This window comes from Oreochromis niloticus, linkage group LG15 (genome assembly GCF_001858045.2).
Source record: "Oreochromis niloticus isolate F11D_XX linkage group LG15, O_niloticus_UMD_NMBU, whole genome shotgun sequence".
Lineage (NCBI taxonomy): Eukaryota > Metazoa > Chordata > Actinopteri > Cichliformes > Cichlidae > Oreochromis > Oreochromis niloticus.
Genome location: NC_031980.2, coordinates 14,563,067 through 14,581,420, shown reverse-complemented (window position 1 = coordinate 14,581,420; position 18,354 = coordinate 14,563,067). Strand labels below are relative to the sequence as shown.

Here is an 18,354-nt window from a genome sequence, read left to right as displayed (position 1 = left end):
TGACACCGGCATAAAAAATTACTAATGGTTTAATGGCAAGGTCAAAAAGCAAGGGGGAGAGAAGGCATCTTGTTTTGCTCCTTTTATAGTATTTGTCTGAACTTCACCCATCCATCCATTCTCTTCTAGTTATTCTTGTCAGGATCACTGGAGCCTATAAAAGCTACTAAAGGGCGAGAGGCTGGGACATCCTGGACAGGTCGCCAATCCGTCGCAGGGCTAACACACAGCGACAGACAACCATTCACACTCACATTCACACCTATGGGTAATTTAGAAATACCAGTTAACCTAACCCCACTAACTGCATGTGTTTGGACAGTGAGAGGAAGCCAGAGTACCCACAGAGAACCCACGCAAACACCGGGAGAGCATGCAAACTACATACAGGTGGTGGAATCGAACTCAGGAACTTCTTGCTGTGAGGCAACAATTCCTCAAAAGTCTGAAAAGCAAAACCTCACTCAACTTGATCAAATACATTCTCCACCACCACTTCAGAGGTCACTGGAAATCAGTGCTTTAAAAATTAAATGCATTAAAAAAAGGTACAACCTTGTTTGATCTGGAGACAGAATATGTAGGAGAGCATGATCTGATATTACCATGCTATAATACTTTGACCTGAGGGGAATTAGTGTAATACTAATAAAGAAATATTCAATATAGGAGAATATTTGGTTCACAGGAGAGAAAAAGGAGTAAGCTCTACTCTCTTGATATTTAAACTACCAGGGGTCACATAAGCCAATTTTTGAAATAAAGATGCTTAAGGCAGAGGCCATTTCCAATGGTTGAATGAGTCTGGATAGATGTTTGCAAAACTGGAAAATCTGGAGAAAATGAAGGCTTCATCATCCCAGTTGGGGGTGTAGATACTAGCAGAGTCACCAGTTTATTAAGGAGCTAGCCAGAGGATAATACGGACCACCCACATCTGCAATAACTTCCTTTGTTTCAAAAAAAATCTCCCTGTGAATAAGTATTGCTATGCCTCTGGCTTTTAAATTAAATCTTGAGTGAAAGACTTGTCCTATGCATCTCCAGCAGATTCTGTTGACATCAGCATTTACAGCGTTCCCTGTAAACTAACAAGAGATAAAGGTAAATAAGATGGTGTATTAAAGGACATACCAACATATGCAAAACCAGATGTTCAAGTAGTAAGTGACAACAAATGGCATAGATAAAATAGATCGAAAAAGTAAAATAGTTCACGTTCAGCTGTTTACAGCGGCACGAAAGGCACTTCTAACATCACAATCTTAGTGCTTAGGGAATTGCATAGAATCTTGGCTATGGAAGACCAGCAGAGTGGCCTAAATCAGTCATTTTTGTCCAAATCTTCAGTGCCACAGCCCAAACACTGCTTTGGCACAAACAGGAAAAAGAATAGAAGAAAAATATCTGACCCAGATTTTAAAAGTACTTTTGTTTAAGTTGTAGACTGTGCTTTTAGTTTGATGAAGACTATTAACTTTAGTCTACATCAAACTCTGCCAGCTCTCAGCGTTAGTAGTTCACAGAACTTTAAGCTTGCAGATTGGATTTAACCAGCAGAGTTGTGCATGTTGCTCAAAAACCTGTAAATATAAATCAGCATTAGTTAGGCTTCACATATTTGCAAGTCACCTGCATTATGTGTACTGATGCACCCTCCATACCATCTTGGGTGCTGGCCTGTGCACTGTGTGCTGATAACCAGCTGGATGCTCTCTCTCCTCTTTGAACTAGAAGAAGCAGTGTCCTTGATTTCCAAAAGGAATTCCAAATTTTGTTTTGTCAGACCACAGGACAGTTTCCACTGTGTCTCCTTCTAAATAGGAAGTGCCTTTGGATCTTGTTTTATACTTTCTCATTTTCATTACTTTGGATGGTAGGGTTTTAATTTGCATTTGTGGAAGTTTACTAACAAGGCATTTTCAGGAGTGTTCCCGAGCCCATGCAGTGATTTCCAGCATAGAGTTGTGCCTGTTTTAAACACAAAGCCTGCAAGAGGGGCTGAAGATCACAGCCAAAACCACATACTGGTTTTCTGCCTCTTCCCTTGCATACAGATTTGTCTGGATTCTCTGCTATCATGTACGATATTATTAAGTATGGATGATGAAATCCCCCAAACCTTATGTTGAAAAACATTACTATTTAATTGTTGAACTATTTGCCCATGCTCTTTCACCAGCCTGTGAACCCCTCGCCGTCCCTACTTCTGAAAGACTCGGCCACTTCGGGATGCTCTTTTTATACCCAGTCATGTTACAAGTTGTTTGCCAGTTAACCTCATTTGTTGTTCCATCATGCAGTTTTCTTTAGCACTGCACAACTTTTTACAGTTTTTTGTTACTCTTGTCAAAACTTTTTTTTAACACATTGCTGGCATCAAATTAGAAATAAGAATAGATTTTTTTGAAAACAAAGAATTTAGTTACACATTTGATGTGTTTGAAAGATTTGCAATCCACTGCACGCTTTCTTTGCAAAAAGGGCTGTGAGTCATTCCCTGAAAATGTTATGCACACAAGCTCTTACCTTGGACCTTCCATCAAATAACTAGATATTTTGGAACACAGTTGTTAATAATTTGGTCTGATGATTGCTGCGGTTAATGCTTATCCAAGGTGTATGAGTGTGCAAGCTGTGAGTCATGAAACATTTTCTATGGGAAAAGTGGATGGGATTTTTTACTTTTGGAACCAGGGGTGCCTGAAATGGCTTATCCCAACTTGCAACTCTATTTAAATCAAATCCCTATGAGTGGATTGGACCAGTCAAAAGTGGATGTGGCTTGAAAAATACACAACAGTTGAACTCCACACATACACATACACACACACACACACCTACACACACACACAGGAAGACTAAACTCCTTGTCGTTAGATCAGGAAATGGAAGAGATGAATAAATTTAACCTTGGCTTCATGTTTTGGCTTTTCCAAAACATGAAGCTGACACACCTTCATCTATGATTCAGTTATTATAGTTAACATCGTGAGCTTTGTAAGGTTGGCTTCTCCCTCAAATTATTTTTGATTGGACTTGTAAAACAGCATGTACTCTAATTCAGAAATATTTTTTTACAGGAAGTTAAAGAAGCCATATTGTGTTATTATATTTTCTTTAATAATTTAAGGGGAAATAAGCCTCAGACCAATCCATGTGTGTATGGACATATGTGTCATTACCCCATCTGTCCTCCAGGCTGTTTTCTCCTCTTTATTTGCTTTGCTTTTTCCCCCGCTCTGAATTATTCTTTCCTTCGTCTTTCCTTCCTTACCAATACTTCAATGTCTCCATCTCTTTATTTTCCTGTTTTTCTTTCTCTCTCCATTATCCACTGCCATCTCTCTCCCTTTGTCTGTTCCAGTTCACAGCCCAGAGCTTTGTTTCCTGGATAAGGTCAATGTCGGCTTACATTAACTGTGGCTAAGTAAATCTATTAACAGAGATGTGTCGATGTATTCAAGCACACAAAAACCAAGCGAGGGCCTGTGAATCCCATCAGATTCTGTCCAAACATAGCCTGTCTCCGTTTGGTGCCCTACCAAATGAGTGACAGTCTGTTGATTATGATCAATGAAGAGAAAAACAATGTCTTCTCTTTATTCTAAATCTTGAAAGATTATCATATGATATGATAAACCATGAAATAGCAGACACATGTATGACAAATAACTGGAGTGTGAGTAAAGCTGCCTGCATGAGTGATTGCAGAGAAGCACCGTCTTGTCAAGCTCTACCTGCTGTTTTAGAGGTAGAAAAATTATTAATTTAAACATGTAATTTAGCACACAGCTCCCTTTGTTTACCTCATGTATTAAAGTCGTTAAGTCAGCTGCTAACATATAGTATTTTTGTGCAGCTTTATTCTCTGTGATGAAAAATACAATAACCTTGCTTTCCGATTAGTTGTTGTTCATATCTCTGTTTACTCACGGGTTCAAATAGGTGATTAATGGCTGTTTCTCTTGGCTGGAGAATCAGCAAGACAAAAGCCTTTTTACTGTAGTTGAGATTAAAAATGGCAAAAATGACATCCTGATACAGCCAGAAAAATGATATAGAATTAATGCAGCTGAAATGTTTACTGATCTTGCGCTCTATCAACTTCAATGAAAACATGAAGTTAATATAAAGTTGGGAAATAACAAAAAAATTAAGTATATTGTTTAAAGGTGCTGTTAGCTATATACTTGCAAGCACGCTAAATGCTTGTTGAGCTATTTATTCCTTAAAATGTCTAGAAATATGCATAAGGGCTGAGCTTGTTTTACCATTAGTAGGGTCAATATTTAGATTTTCTCAAGCGTGAGCATGAAAAGGAAAAAAATGAGCTCTTGTACCTATAGAAATGATGCGTGAATATAATGAAAACAATGATATTATTATGTAGAAAACATTAAAACTGAGTCTTATTGATCCAACATTAGCATATAAATAAACACAGAGATGATAAATGCTTTTGCAAAGAATCTGCAGAATTCAACTGCACACAAACCAGTTGGTGACTTCCAGTGGACTTTGTGTTCAGGATTAAAGAGGAGCATGTTTTCTTCATTTATCCTGTATTTTGCTTCTTACTTTTGTTTTAATGTACAGTACAACACAATAAGAGTAGACTGTCTCTAATTTATGTAGCTCTTAATGATGCACGAGCAGATAACCCAGCAGTGAGGTTGTGACCTTGCTTTGTACTTTGTGTCCTTAAACCATGCTTTGATGTATTATTCAGCAATGAATTCGTATAAAGCATTTAAAATAAGTGTGGGTGTAACAATGCTTTTGTATATGCGTGCCGGTATTTATTATTTAACAGTGAATTTTGAAACAGCTTTCTAAAATAAGTGTTTGTGCCTGTGCAACTTTGCTGTGGTACTTGTGTATGCGTGTGTGCATGTGTTAGTGTGCCTGTATGTGTGTGTTCCTCTTGTTGTGAGGACCTATATCTTTTGATAGTATCACATCATGGGGACGTGTTGTCCTTATGGGGCCAAGCATGCAACCCCTTCGTGTGTGTGTGTGTGTGTGTGTGTGTGTGTGTGTATGTATGTGTGTGTGTGTGTGTGTTTTCCTCTTGTTATGAGGCCCAATATGTCTTGATTGTGCCACATTACAGGGACGTGTTTTGCTTATGGGGACAAAAACTAAATCTGTGTGTGTGTGTTTGTGTGTGTGTGTGTGTGTGTGTGTGTGTGTGTGTGTGTTTTCCTCTTGTTATGAGGCCCAATATGTCTTGATTGTGCCACATTACAGGGACCTGTTTTGCTTATGAGGACAAAAACTAAATCTGTGTGTGTGTGTGTGTGTGTGTGTGTGTGTGTGTGTGTGTGTGTGCACCCCAGAGTAAGTCTTGGGTTCATTATTTGTGGACCTGGGCACAAGGGCTCTGTTAATGAACCTCAGACTTTGCTGCTGTTACAGAAAAAAAGAAAGAAACAGCGTGGTTTACATGGTAATGAAAGTATTAGCTGCTTTTTGACATGGCTCCAGATGGACAGAAAACAAATATCAATTAGCTCCTTTAATCCTCGGATGCGCTTCATATCCTGAAACAGTTGAGATGGGGGAAGGGGCTTGTCCACTTCAGCGTGATAAAGCCTTCGTCCAGAGTGTAATGATGCACAAATGGTCACATTATAGTGCATTTCCTCATGGCTGTCTCTCACGTTTCTTTCTTCTTTTCTTTTTTCTTTTTTTTTTTGTTATGAAAACCATGGTGCTCAGTTGTTTGTAATTAGATTCCTTCAATACTTTGGTGTCATTTTAAAGCACTTTATTTGTCGTGATACAAAATGTTTTTTTTTCTCTTCTCTTTGGTGTGTGTGCGCATGGTGTAACAGACTGATGGCACAGTGAGGAGAAGATGAGCAGGCAGACAGAGCAAAGCTTTCACAGCATGAATCTGTCTCAATTTTAGAAACAGTCCAATAATCAGTGATAGAAAACAACTTATTTAGCAGATATTCGGAGTAAAAACAGTCCCCTGCTGTGTTGGTGGCAGGGAGTGTTGCTTTGTGTCCAGAAAGTTTAGTTGGAGTAACAAAATTATTCATAATGATTTGTGATACTCACTTCACATCACTCTTCAACAGTCCTTCATCAGGACAGTCATTAGGTGAATAGGGAAATACAGCAGTCACCATCAAAAGTAATCGCCTAATGAATGTGCACTTGCATATATGTCAAGCTAATGCAACACCTTGCCCAATTATGCCATATTGCAGCAAATGCTGTGGCTAATTCAGCATTCTTGCAGGGCAACTCTGCTTTTTCTGTAAGTCCATTGTGCTGGTTTCCTGCTGTTTCCCTAGACTTCTTTTATTCAAAGACTGAGATTTTTTTTTTCTTTTAGGACTGAACACACTTTTAAAAAAATATCCTCAATGCCAGAATGTAAAAATAAAAACTTTGGACATTTATAAATTAATTCATGTTTCTGGTGGTAACGGGAATGAGAGAGATCTGGCTGTGAGCAGAGTAGCCTCAACAGCCTAATGTTCAAAGTTTCTGTTTGCGAGTCGCATTCAATCATAAGGACATCAGCTTAAAGGAGGGACAACTTTAAAAGGAGAAAGCTCCTTACCTTGCATGGAGGGTTTCACTCCTGAGACTGTATGCCAAGTGGAAGGAAGGAGGCTGAGGAACCACTATCCAGGACCAAACAACAATGATTCATAAGAATATCAGGATGATGCCCACAACCGATCATGTCCTTAGGCAGCAATGCATGGCATGTACCACCAGCTGATATTGAAAAATCACACTAATGGCTGGACAATAGCTGGACTGACAGACAGTACAGAGGCACTACTCATATCAGCACAGAAACAAGCTCTAAGCACAAGTTTGATAAAGGCTGAGGTCTACCACACCAGGCAAGATCCCAGGTGCAGGCTGTGGAAAATGCCCCTGAGACAATCCAGCATAACAGCAGGGTGCAAAATGCTAGCTGGCAGGGCATACATGGAACATCATAGCTAAGTGACTGGCATAGTATACAGGAGCATCTGTGGCGAGTATGGCCAGGAAGTCCCGAGGTCAAAATGGGACAGCTCCCTTAGGGTGGTTGAGAATGACTGAGCTAAGATATAGTGAGACTTCCAGATACAAATGCACAAACTAGTGATGGCTAACTAACCAGACATAGCAGTGGTGGACAAACAGAGGAAGGCAGCCATTATGATAGATGTAGCTGTACCAAGTGATAGCAGCATCAGCGAGAAGAAACACGAGAAGGTGGAGAAATACCAAGGGCCGAGAGAGAAGCTGAGAAGATGGATGATCCCCAAACTGGGCGAGCGGCTCCAATCGATGCCAGAAATTACATCCGAGACCTCTGTCCAGAACAGCACAGTCCTTAGAACAGCATAGATGCAAGCTTGAATCCTCAAGTTCCCAGCCTTCCAATAGAGGACCCAAGCTTGAGGGGGATGGATGGATGGATGGATGGATGAATATGAACCCACACCAAGACACTCTGGAGGAGGTGGTCTTGGGCACCTCAACATTTGATCAACTTTCTCTGTTAAGCCGAGCCAGAGCTTTCTGCTACAGGATCTATGCGTACTCACATAAAATAGAGTTTCATGCATCATCTCTTCTGTACAAAAAATTATCCTTGTGAGTGCAGCCTACTCAAGTCAGAGATGTTATCAGGTGGTGATGATGATAAAAACAGTGCTAAAATCTATAAAGAACTTGTAGATATAACTGTAAAATGTCCCCTGTTGTAGATAAAAGGTTCATGCCCAGAAAATTGTTATTCCGGCAATTTAGTGCAGAGAGTTGTAAAAAAAAAGACATTTTAATTTGACCTAATTGTTTTACCAATGAGCTCACTCTCGATGCTGCTGTTGATTTCTAGCATGATGGCTGCACTTTCGAGTTTTGAAACTTTAAACTGGAAACATTTAACATTAGCTGCAATTCTAGCAGTGTAAAACAGACTTAGCAGCTTGATTCTGTACTTATTCAAGTATGAAAACAACTATAATTTTCTGCATCACCAAATGAATGCATACAATTATATGTAACTGTAACATTACAGCTGGGCTTCATTTGGGATGTTAATAAGATACCGCTTAAGAAATTCTACATATGAAATTGAATCTCCAGAGAATCCATGTTGCACTTAAAATATGCTGTTTTAAAAAGAAATAAACTATATGTGTAACACCCCTACATGCTATACCAAGCATAGGTATACACCCTGTCCATTTTATTGACAGCTGTTCCTGCTTGTATTTGGTTCTCCTGCAAGGTTTGGTTGGTATCGCATGCATCCATCTCTGGCTCTGGATAAAATGGTCTTTTTCCCCATGTAGACATTTTGTTCTTGCCCCATAATTTACAGTCTTACCTTCTATGCTGCAAAATGTGTTTATCTTTTTAGAAACTTTGCCTTCTTGGTGTAATGAAGTAATTTCTCCTCTTATCATTTGAGACAACGCAGTCATTTTCTTCATGTTTGATAGCTTAAACACGTGCATGAGAGATTAATTTTATATGTTTTGTAATAATATATAGTATATAAAACTTTTTTGATTATGTCATTAAACTGATGTCATAATTACAAATTTTATAGATGTGTACTTGACATAACTGGACTAGATGTATACTATATATCAGGAGAAAATGCTACCCTTTCAAACTCCTAACTGTCCTGCTAAGTAGAATGATTTTGATCTGTATCGTCTCGAATGAAACTACCGGGGAAAATCAGATTTCTGTACTCCTCTACTTCAATTATAGAAGCAGAGATTCTCGTGTTCATGATGTTAAAGACATCAGTTTACTAAGGAAGCCAATTGTAACCTGATTGCTTCCTTGTGTCCTTTGACGAATAGATTGCTAACCTCTGCGGCATTCACCCAGTTAAATAAAATTTGAAAAATTAATAATTGGAAATAAACTGACAGAGCGAGATGAGGGAATTCAGGAAAAATACAATAACTGAATCAAATCAGACCATTGAACTCTCAAAAAGTTGAAACTTTCATTAGTATTGATAATGCCTGTACACCGTGTGGGATGTCCAAATGTTTTTGGAGATTGCCTGTTTCCAAACACCCTAAGCCCTCTCAAAAACAATGAGTAAAATAATGACATATTCCCAGTGTTTTCTTCCACAGCTTTTGTTTGTGTTCACTGCTGATTGCAGAGTGTGTAATAAGGTTAACTCCAGTTTCTTTTGAGTCAGCCCGCAGTCTTTGACAAAAACCCTGGCTGGGCTTTGATCACTTTCCACCCTCTGCTATCCTCCCTTTGTTGTTTTTCTCTCCTGAGCACTCATTTTTCTCAACTCCATCTACATCCCGCCTCCTTTTTCTTCATTCCTCTGTCTCATTTAAGCCGTCCTGAACCTTTTGCTCCCTCACTTTTCTTTCCCTCCCCTTTCTAAACTTATTCTCCATCCTGAAAAGGAAAGAGGAAAAAGAGACATCAGTCTAGAAATCAAAAGTGCAGGGCGTCGTGTCTCCCCATGAATTCCTACACACCTTGTAATTGCTGTCAGCGAGCCCTCCGACAACTCACTTAATTGCCTGCCATCCAATTTATGGTGAGATTGGGGAGGCGGGGAAAAAAGAAAAAAGGGGAAAAAAGCCAAGAGAGATGACAAAAGGAGGGCAGGGGAGGTGGAGAAGCAAGCCTAAAAAGATGTGGCTGCTAAGCACTGAATAGAACAGCAGTGAGTCCATAAAAAGAGATAACATATCATAAAAGTAAGGATTTTTTATGGTCTAAACTTAGGTTATGGAATTTTCCCCACACTCGGAAAGGAGAATTTCATGATGGACCTGCAATTAGCGTAGTTTTCATTAATATTAGTGACTTGCAGAAAAGTACAGTGAAGTAATGATTCTATGTGGGAGGACTGCACAGAAGCTGCTATTGTTCGAATAGATGTTCTGCACAGCGTAATTGGTATAAGTGCTGTCATTAACGCTCCATTGAGCTATATAATGTTGTTCTATGCAAAGGTGTGTTCAGGGCCTATTTAGCTGCTGCAGTGTCTACAGATAATGCTCTGTAGCAGAAATAGACAAGAGTTTAGCTGTGCCCCACACTGGCATTTGACTACTAGGTCTTCTATCACATCTGTAGGTATTTCTGACAGCAAGGCTTAAAATACAACAGGCTGGATACAGAAAGAAAGAGAAGAAGACCTTTGCACCGGTGCTGTACTGCATCAGAGCTTCTACCAGAAAGGAGCAAGTAGATAAATAAAAACATCAGCAATGACCAGCCAGTGCTGAACACATAAATCATTCCATCTAGGGGCTGCAGCCCCACATATAAGGAAAGCCAGGGGAAAGTACAAAAGATGCTTATGGTACAGTCCCAGCCTTTTTCTGCGGGCTGCCACTGAGCACACACTACTTCCAGATAACTGGTGAAACCAATCAAAACTCATCCTTTGTTGTTTACTCCTTTTATTTTCTGCCTGTCAAAGCAAAGTTGACTTTTAAGTGATTTGTCTTTCCTCCGATGTCATCTGTCTTGGGTGCGAAGTGATAAGTTTGCAATGCTAACGAGCACAGAGACTGGCAGCAACAACAGCAGCGGTAGCAAAAACCTGTGGCCACATTTGTGGAATTATTTATCAGATATTGTACTTATATAATGTCACATAAACATAATGTATATGCACCACTTTGCACAAAGACTTTTTTTATTTTTACTTCAACAGACCCAGGCCATCAGTATCTTTGTTTCCTGTCTAGTATTTGTGTTTTAGTCCCACTTTTGATTTATCTGATATTCTTTCTCATGTTTTGTGGTTTTTACATTTTCTAGTGTCTCCTGTGTTTCCTCTGTTTTGGAGGTGTCTTGGTTCGATTGTTATTGCTTCCTCTTTGATTCCCGTTGTTTTCCTTCACAGTGTAACTTGTCTTCAGTTGTTTTCACCTGTGTCTAAACAGACTCTGTGTCTCCTGACCCCGGTACTATGAAAAGAGTTTAGCAAATCGTAACAGTGGCAATCAGGCCAAGTGCAGGAAAGGCAAAGATTTTAGATACTATTACCAAAAAAAGGAAAGAAAAAACTAGCTCCTACTACTATTCATGCACAGAGGTCCCTGGGATCTTCCAGAAAAGGTGACAGTACTTTTTGGGGAATTGATAAGTCAGGTGATCTCTGATTTCAAACCTAACAGATTCTGCTTTGTAGTAGTCTACAGAATAAGTTACCATAGCGATGACCCCCCAGTAACAAGTGACCCCCCCCCTTTAGATTCTTGCTGTGTTTGAGAGAGCGCTGGTGTTTTTTCCTTTTCTTTTCTTTTCTTACCTTGATGAGTATATGTTGTCCTAAAGCATTACGGGCATGTCTGTTTACCATGACTCCCTCACTGTCCTTCATCTGATCCTCTCCTCAATAGAATCTTAACACTCCATTATTCAAAACACATTTATCAGTAAACATGAAAGTTCAACACATTTGCAGTTCCTCTGCTTGAAAGTGAAAGCTAGGAAGGAAGACTCTTAATTGTGATATATTGGAAATAGAATAACTACAGCTATAGCGGCTGTGACAATTTGTGGCTGCTGATGTCTTTGATGATTTATTTATTCAGTTCCTAAATGTCTGTCTTACGTTTATTGCGAAATATACAATTCTGCAACATAATATGAAACCACCCACACTCTGTTCCTTCTAGTGTATAGAATTCTTTTTTATTGGGACTGAAATATGAGACAGAGTTCGTCCAGCACCAGAAGTCACTGATAACTATGATGCCCACCTCGAAGTCACATTTAAAAGCTAATAGTTAAATATATGCAGGGAGTTTTTTTCTTTGTCTGTACTAAATTTTTGTGCTTTACTTTTGCACTGTGCACCTGCTAAATTATTAAACATCTGAACATAAACCATCGCTGCTGTTTTGTATTTTATCATCAGAGAGAGAGAGAGAGAGAGAGAGAGAGACTATCCAGACCTGCCATGCAAGGTCATGACAAAGATAAAGAAGCTGTGTCGGAAGATAAGAGGAGAAATTATTTCACTATAAAGGCAATGGTTTCAAAAGGAGTTCCAAGAGTCTCAGTTGGCACCATCATATTTGACTTTATAACTATCGGTGCGGCAACAAATCTTATTGGGTGTGGAAGCAGCAGCTAAATCTCTCCACTGGGAGGCCCCTATGGAGAAATTTTGTTTGTTGTAAACAACATCTGAGAAAGTCTCTTGTATCATTGCCAAGACTTGCAGGAGGACCAGATAAAGCGAAGAAGCAAATGTCTTAGTGCAGACAATGAGAAGAACATGAAACAAGGACTTTATGCTGAACTCCTTTGAGAAGTTATTTTCAGTTTTTCTGAATATTAATTTCCTAAAGAGATGGTGCTGTCATGATTGTGATGCTCACTCTGTTGTAGCTATTCCCACTGCTTTTGCATCATTATGGTCTTTCATTAGATGTTCGGAAAGATTGCCGAAACTGCTTGTCTCTCCAGTAAAACTGAACATCTGTGTTATTGCTGTAAGCCCTTGTAGTGTAGGTAAGGGCAAATGCCTTTTACTATGAGCACATACAGTATAACCACAGCCACTTGCATATACACTTACTTAGAGAGTCACCATGCACACATTATAGTGATATAGAAAAACACACCATAATTGACAGTAAACATTCACACCCACATAAACAAACCGGGAAACCTTTCTTGTTGTATAAGTTCATGACCAAAGTCGGGCTGACGCAGGATAAAGGCAGAAATAAACAACCACTGCTAGACCTAAATAAACAAGTGTTGTTCCTGAAGATGAAGTGGCCAATTCACGCTGTCCGCAAAGAGACTCTCCCCTCTGGGCGCTAGCTTTGGCTTTGATGAATATTCATGAGAACATCTCTGGTGTGATGGCGGCGGGGGGACTGTTTACTCCAGCGAAGAATCAAAGGGAGGGTGCTGCTGTGTCAGATGGCAGGAAGAATGTGGAGGTGGGTGGATAGAATGGAATGGAAATGCATGTGTGAGCGCCTGTTTGTATTTCAGGCTCTGGGAGACTGGGGAGGTTCGTTAAAGACACGTTGAGAGGTTGTTGCCGTGGGGACAGCTAACATATGGATTAGCCTGACACCGAGAACCAGAGGTTGCAGATACATATGACACGTAAACATGTTGGTGAGTGGTAATGTATTTATATATGTGTTCTTAGGTATTGGGCAGAAGTACTGTACGAGATGTAATATACCTCAGGCTTATATAAATGTATGCTGCGCTGGGGTATGGTAATGTGTAGATACAGTGTTTACTGCGCTGCAGGGCAAAATAACTTGTATGATAGTCTGACTTTGTGGGACATTTAAAAATAGTTCAGTCAGATAAAAATTAACATCATAGTGAGAGATCACCAGTTTGTCTCCCTCATGGTGGGGTGTCTTTTCACGACTTTCTTATTCTTGTCACAAGCGTGATGTTTTAATTGTTTTATTTTGTTCTATTGTTCGATTATTATTATTGTTCTGTTTTACTTTTTTCTTAAGGGAAGAGAATACAGGGCATCCTTCACGGTGGACATCGAGCAGACAGCATTGTGACATCTTTTGGGAAAAGTTGGAACACCAAACCGGCCAGTGTTCGATGGGAATCTTCTAAATTGGATTACAAGTCTGGCTTAATTGCAGCTTTTTTCTTTAGATCCCAAAAAATAGACAGTTGGTACTTTTGAGGATTAAAAATGTACAAAAACTATACGGGACAGCTCGAACTTTGGATGTAAAATTAAGACAAAACTAGGTTTGGGGAGCTTAGGGAAATTGTTGTAGCTCATGTATAATGATCTGCAATCCCATTAGGCTAAGCCAGACACTCTAAAGCATAAATTTCTTTTCATGGTCCAGTCAGTTAGTACAACACCTGCAAATGGGAAAGAAAAGAGAAAAGCACCGAAGATTTTTATTTATTTATGTTACTTAGCATTTCACCCAGCAATACAGAACTGTTACATAAACAAAAGCCATAATGCAGTAGTCTTGGAAACAAATATTACATACATAGAAAAGTTACCTCTCAATCAAAACAGGGTTTCTTCAGTGGTCAGTGCCACATTAAATATATTTATTAACAGTCATTCTGCTGGAAGGATGCAGGTAAATTAAGAATAAAGATCTCTTATTATTTTAGAATTTGTTCAATTATTATTTTTTAATCGCCTCAAAAAAAGCGTTGCTTGGTATCTGGAGTTATTTACACGTGGAACTGATCATAAAATGTGATATCACATAAAATAATGAGATAATTAGCTAGTTGCTAGAGTAAAAACTAGCAAAGATTTTATCAAGGTCTGAGAGCATTGACTGAATAAAGAACATAGACTGAATAAAGACTGAACAGCCCATGTGGATAATCTAGTGCCACTTTTATCTGCTGTGTAGTTTAAATACTTATATTTCCTCAAAACAGCCAGTAACCACATTAAAAATGTAAACACCTAAGCGTGCCTATAAGAGATAAGAAAACAATGCTCAAGAACTTTGATAGAAAAACTGTTTTACTGTTTTAAAAAGACATAGCACAGCTTCACAAAAAGTTCATTTCATGTGCTAAATGATATAAATTGTCTAAGCCTTTTTTTGCTCTAGGCTTGGTCTCTTTCATGCTTTGCCCAAAACAGTTGATAATTAATAACCAGCAAATGTTATCTAGTCAACTATTTAATAACAACTAATTATCTGCAAGGTGGCTGGGCTCTTTGCCTTAGAGATAGGTTGAAGAGCTCAGACATCTGGAGGGAGCTTGCAGTGGAGCCGCTGCTCCTGAGTGTTGAACGAACACAGTTAAGGTGGTTCAGGCATCTGGTTAGGCTGCTTGCTGGGTAAACCCCTTCGGAGGTTTTCCCAGGCATGCCCAACTGGGAAGAGACACTGGGGTAGACCCAGAGCTCATTGGAGACATAATGCTCATCTGGTCTGGGAACACCTCAGGATCCCCCAGGAGGAAATGCAAAGTGTTGCTGGGGAGAAGGACTTCTAGAATTCCCTTTTTAGCCTGCAATGACGAAAACTCAAGTTCAGATAAGTGGAAGATGGATGGATTCCCAGTTTATGAGTTTGTGTCACATTTCATAGTTGTGCTTAAATGTCTGTTTAGCACACATTAAAGCTGGACCAGTGTGACTAGTGTGACTGTTTAAAGTTCACAATAGCTCCAGTAAATGGCTCCAGTTATACTGGCAAAAGAAAAATGTGTTGACATGTTTTGGTAAGATATTAAAGTATTCTCATTAGTCTTTATCAGCCACTCTGGCTCTGACTCTTCCAATGTCAAGGGTATGTGAGAATCTTCCCTGAGTAGCAGGTGTGATAATTGAGACTATAAGGTGAACCAGGCTAGACTGTAGGCTAGACAACGTGTGTGTGGATGAGAAGTAAGTCACAGTCGATAAGAATTTTTGCTGTGGGATAAGCTTGGAAGACTTGACGAAATTTGTCTTGACAAATTGCTTCCATTGGCCTAAAACAAGTTCCCAACATTCTTGGAGGTGACGAAATGTCTTATTTCCTAAGGCAATAAGAGTTACATTACCACATCTACCAGGAACTGCAAGAAGGTGTCAGTGAAATATGTGGCTTAAGGATTTGGCATAAATGTTGCAGTGCTGAGATTCAAATGGATGCTATTTTAAAGACGTGTAATTTTATAATTCACAAAACTACTATGCAAGTGTTTTTTCTTTGTGGATACTTACAAAGTTTAGTTCAGCCTTAACCCAACTTTATTTTATGTCTACATGACTGGTAGAAAGACAGTAGAAGAGTAAAGGCAGAGGATGAATAGAGCCAGCAAGAGTGATGGAAGATGGTCACTGAAGATGAGCCATGGGGGAGTGATCAATGGAGGCTGAGCAGCAAAAGACAGTAAGTATTATTCCGCATCAAACAGTGTTGTTCTAGGCAACCCAAAGCCAGTGGGACAAAGACAGAGACTGAGAAAGATCTCAAAAATCTCCACACTGGGGAAACAAGTTCCAGTGATTTATTCAGCAGATCGTCTGTTTAAATCATGGGAGAGTTAAGGCACTGCAAGGGAAAAAATACCATAACCAAAACAAACTTTATTGCTAACAGTTAAAGTGTGTGTGTGTGTACTTCGGCAGGGGAACAGGTGGGATGTAACTACAGAGATTTGAATACAGATGCTACCAGCTGCGGCACAGAGACTGAAACCCTCATTCTCAAAAGCCTCTGGAGGGAGAAGAAGCTTTAATGGATGGGGGGTAAAATTAGTAATGGCACTGAAACAAAGATGGATCCATGCTGCCAATATCAGTATGTAGTTCTGTGAAGGGAGACTAAAAACCTAACTGGCATAGCTGCCAGCACTCTCTCATGTCCCAGGGGTCTTAAGTACCTTAGCTCCACAATCAGCTCGGAAGGTTTTTTTCGATTTGTTGAGTTAGACCTTTATTTAAGTGTATCTTTTCAGAAATCTGCCTCTAACTGTGTCTCTTTCTCAACATTTCTTTAAATAGTTTTTGTATATTTTGAGGGATAGAAGTACTGATCTGCCCCATCTGGCTACTATTTGGCCCCACAATATAAACCTATGGATCACCCTGAGAATTTGTACACACATCCATGGACCACAAAGGATGAAATCCAATGACCCTGGTTACCCCTTGACTGTAACATAGTGATGCTTGGGAAGGACTCCTTTGTGTCGATTCTTAAATGAAGCACTCCTCATGCCCTGAGCATCCGTTTTTAAAGTGCAGAGTCGTCTGATGGACTCCTCTAGAAGCCCCCTCTGGACTGTATGCTTGACAGGGTCCAGGAATAAACACATGGTCAACAGTGCCATAAGCATCAGCATCATTAAAATGCTGTGGTTCATACCATGTAGGAACAAGAGTAAGTCATTTTTATCCCTAAGCAGTGCAGAACCATTGCTGTGACGCATTCTTGAAGCCTGACTCATATTTCTCCAAAACACCATTACTGGGATAAAACAACTTTTCCCGCCATGTTAGACAGAAAGGGTTATTTTAAGAGTAAGAGGAATTTGTTTTTGAAAGCAAGCTAAACCTATTTCCTGTTGGCAAGTGTACTGCTGGAAATAATATGAGACAGGAAAGAGTGGAGAGGCTAAAAACTGTGAGATCTTACATTGTCAGTAGAAACACGTGGCCTTTAGGAAACCCACCTGAATAAATACATGCAGCACTAGTTGAACAGGACGAACAAGATAAAAGAGTCCCACCTGAAAGTCCTCTTTATACTTGTAACACAATTTCAGCAATGCAAAGCATTAAAGTGTCATAATTTTATTTTTCTTGTTTCACAGAGAGCCAGTCAAGATGTCAAGGCTGTACTCGGTGGTGCGGCCAACAAAGATGAATGATCTTATACGAGAGACGACTCTGAGGTCAGGCTGATATTGTCATAGCACTGACTTTTTAGTTTGATTACCATCGACCTGCCTCACTGGAGAATGTATTGACTGAGAATGTGAATGAGCTATCTTGGATATTTATGACCGCACTTCATTCATGCATTCCTGATGCTGAAGAAAAGGCCAAAGACAAAAATGAAATTGCTCAATGAATTGCCTAAACTTTCTGAGAATCTGTTTTTGTGTGATGAAATTTGTTTCTTGCATTTCTGTCTTCATTTGAAAACAATTACTTGTGTATGAATGTAATTCTGCATAAATGACCGTATGTTGAATTAGTATTGGTTGTAGTATTTTTTGTGTTAGTTAAAAAATTTTACTGTATATGTTTGTCTTGCTGACCTTGTAACCCAAACAACATGTTTCCGTACTACTAACCTGTCTTACAAAATAAGTTTTGGGAGAAATGCAGTTGCTGTAGTAGTTGTAGAGAGCACGTTGTAAAAGAAGTTGCACAAAGCAAAAAGTTTTGTCTCTTGAGGTCTTCGCTCTGCAACCTACATTACACTGACTTTCTCAAAATTCATCCAAGGCCGCAGTCCTAGCTGTAACAAGAAACTCGAGTTGGATAAACATAACTATGAGACCATTATTCATGCTCATTACCAGGAGCTCAGAGACTTCAGTGAAGTGGAGCTGAAGAACTGATTAGTCCATCAGCTGAAAATGAATATTAATATGCAATCAGTTTGATAACTAATCATTAAAGTAACAGATAATGTTAATGTTAATAAAAATAAAGAGACATTTCAACACTTCAGCTCTTCATTTGTGGACTTTTAGCAGTACATGCTGATTGTGTTGTGCTTTGAACACTGGAAATATGATTCAAATAATTTGAACTTCAAATTCAGTGGGTAACTAGGTAATGTGTTAGGAATGAAAAGGATGCCACATCGTTTGATTGAATTGAGAAGCACCAACCACAGAGGGTTGAATTCAAAGATAGCATGAAAATCA

The 18,354-nt window shown here is 39.3% G+C and overlaps 1 long non-coding RNA gene across 1 annotated transcript; it reads left to right on the top strand.

The window, feature by feature from the left end:
* The first annotated feature begins 12,706 nt into the window (after positions 1–12,706).
* LOC106098308 (uncharacterized) lies at positions 12,707–18,126 on the top strand. The gene is made up of 3 exons (XR_001224502.3): positions 12,707–13,125; positions 13,488–15,860; positions 17,287–18,126. It is a non-coding gene; the product is annotated as an uncharacterized LOC106098308 (long non-coding RNA).
* The last annotated feature ends 228 nt before the right edge of the window (positions 18,127–18,354 follow it).